The sequence below is a fragment of the Pteropus alecto genome, unplaced genomic scaffold (assembly GCF_000325575.1).
Source record: "Pteropus alecto unplaced genomic scaffold, ASM32557v1 scaffold8, whole genome shotgun sequence".
Classification (NCBI taxonomy): domain Eukaryota; kingdom Metazoa; phylum Chordata; class Mammalia; order Chiroptera; family Pteropodidae; genus Pteropus; species Pteropus alecto.
The window spans coordinates 21,688,520-21,691,634 of record NW_006494609.1 but is presented as its reverse complement, the minus strand read 5'-3'; positions in this window follow the sequence as shown (position 1 = coordinate 21,691,634).

Here is a 3,115-nt window from a genome sequence, read left to right as displayed (position 1 = left end):
CCTGGCAGGGAGCCCCGCCGGCGAGCCGGGCGCGCAAGGGTTAATCCCTCGGGCCCGGGAGGGGCGGGCCAGGCCCGGAACCCCAGAATCTGAGGGCAGCGGGGTCCCTGACTGAGGAGTCTGAGGTCCTGAATGCCATCACCCTCGGATCGTGTGAGTGTCGGGCTCTGCATTCCCGTACGGCCCCAATTCCCCGATCCGAACATTCTCCCACTCGGAGATTGAGATGCCGGGGCTCGGCTTCTTCGGGAGGGAGTGCGGGGCTGGAAGGGTTAACGGGCAGTCTTTTGGTCCTTGGGCTTTCCGCAGACTTACCACGTTTGTTAAGAGCCAAATAGAAAGTTTTTATGCAAAACCCCTTCAAGTTCATTACCATCGCCTGGCATTGTCTGAAGCAGGATTCGATGTATGTAATGATGCATACACTGATGCTGGCCCCTTCCCTACGGGGACGACATAATGTACGGAGGTATGTCTACCCTTAGGGGTATGGGCACCGAGATGGGTGCAGTAGCAAAGCTATTGCAAGGGAAGGTCATAATAAAAAGGACCCCCTCTGTATTTCCCTGTGAATACACCTGGTTTGCATAGAGGTTGGTACCAAAAATCAATTCTAACGGCTCTGCCTCTCCTCCCCAAAAGGTACCAAGAGCCATTACTAGTGGGCCCACATAGCCCACGGGAGGAACCAGGTCAATGTTCCCCCACTCGGTAAAAGCCCACCTTTCTTAAACAGAAAGGGAGGAGATGTTGGGAGCCAAAACTAAGAACAAAGAATCTTGTGACTAGGCGAGGCCGTATCTGCATGCTGCATCTTGTTAGCCCCCTAGCAGTCAGCCCAGCCCAGAGTTAAAGTTCCCTCCTTCACTCCCCCTCCCTCTAACCCTTACCACTCCTCACCCCACCAGCTAAGAACCAATGCGCCTGTGACAGATACTCTCCCGCCCAGCTACGCCACCAGGCCCCGGCCGGCCTCGGTGGTCTGCGTGCCCTGTCCCGGACTCTCGATTGTCTCCCGGGACCCTCCGCGTTTCCGCTCCTGCCGTTACGCACCGGTCCCGGGCGCCGGCTGGTCCCCCCACCCCCCAGCTGACAGTTGCCTGGTTCAGAGCTTTTAAGTTTACGCCTCGTGGGGGCGGGGATGGGGGATGGAGTCCTCGCGGCTGGCCACGGCAGTGGCGTTTTGGAGCCATTTTGGGGGAATCCCGCGACGGCGTCTGGGGAGCGTGCCCTGCGGCCTCCCTCCCGGTGCTAAACTTTGCGCCCTCGCGGCCCTTCGCGGCCCTTCGCGGCAGGCCCGGGATCGGCGGATTTGAATATTCGCGACTTCCTCTGAGACTTCCCTTGGCTATCCCGACCCCCACTTTGGGAACAGCCTTCCTGGGTTTTCCTTCCGGAGTCTGAGCCGAGGCGTTGTGTGGGCAGCAGGCCCAGCTTCGGCCGCAGGGTCCGGCACTGTCGATCCGACCCGGGTCTCTTGTACGCGCCCCCGCCCCCCCCCTCTTCCCCCAAAGCCAGAATCGGCATCCGTGGGGAAGACTCTACGTGGCAGGGTTGCCCATTCCCCAGGGGGCCAGCAGAGCCCTGGCTCGGTCCAGGGCGAGGAGTCTAGGGGCCAGGGGCCAGGGCCTCCCCAGGTGACTCTTAGTAAGTGCTGTGGGTGAATCACTTGGGAATGCCCAGGTAGGTGCCTGGGACAGACAGGTGGTCTCACAGAGACCCCCAGACTGGACACTAGAGCAGGGCCATCTCCTGGCCACTGAGCTGGAGTGCAGCCTTCCCTTGTGGGTCCCTCAGGGCCAGGACCAGTTTGCCCTGGGCTGGGAGGAGGGGCCCAGTCTGAGGTTGCAGGCGCTCAGACAGAAAACCTGTTGTCTGTCAGGCAAGCCCATCATGTCATGGTCAAGGTCTGGGGGCGCTGGTGAGGCCCAGAGAGCAGCAGCCTTGGCTCTGGCCACACAGACGAGCTCAGGCCTGAACCCCCGCCGCCCTCCCAGGTACCCCACATTGGCTGTCATCTCACTAGTACCCACACCAGGGTTGGGGGCCCTGTGGGAGAGGGGACAGCTGGGGCTTGAGGCAAAAGTAGCAGTCATGGGGTGCCCCGAGGCCAGCCGGGGGGCCCCCTCTGTGGCTCTCTTCCTTTTTTCCTCCCTCCATGCTCCGCCAAGGCGTTTGAGCACCCATCTTTGTGCCCTGGGGAATAGTAGCAGAGACATGGCCCAGCCCGGTTGGGGACTCAGGTGCATAGGTGACCAGGTGGCAGATCCACCGCCCCAGCTGCTGGAGGAGCCAGGCATCTCTTTGTCTGGTGGGCTGAGGGCTGCCCTGGGCTGAGTCCGGAAGGCCACATGGCCTTTTAGCTGAGGCAGAATTCTGGAGCTGGCAGGACCCAGCATAGCCTCCAGAATTAGGGAGGGTCCTGCCTCCTCCTCCCCCTCATCCCATTAGTGTTCTCAGAGCTGCTCAAAGGACCTTTCCAGACCATTCTTTCCTGGCCAGTGAGGGGACTGCCCCTGGAGGCTTCTGTCCTGAATTTAGTGCCAGGGGTCCGGAACCAAGAGGCCCAGAGGGATGTAGGGGAAGCTGGTCAGCATGGCCTCCCACAGGGAAGGTCACAGAGTTCGGGGTCCCACGGACTCAGAGTCACCCAAGTCCTGATCCTCGCTGGGCCTCAGTTTCCCCATCTATAAGGTGCATGTCTAACCGTCCCCACCACTCAGGACTGTTGGGGGGATGACATGAGCTACCGTGGCTGACATTCCCACTGGGACCTGGCCCATGGCAGGGCCCAGGCAGAGGGTCACCATGGGGCATCGGAACCACAGACTACAGGCTTCCCAGGCAAGGGAAGACGCATCCGGGGTCCCGGTGTGGGGTCCTGGGGGGCCCGTGCCTCCTGCTTGCACGGCGTGGGCCTGGGACCAGAACCGAGAGGGCCTCCCTTTGTCCCAGCCTCGACCTCTCACCCTGCACCACCCCAGGCTTGTGGGTTGGTCCAGTAAACGCTTTTTGAGTGAGCAAAAAAGCTATGTCACCGTGCCCCCCAGCAGCTCCAGGGGTGGGCAGGGATAGAGCTGGGCTCTCCCTGCCCCAGCCCTCGGCCCAGCTCCCC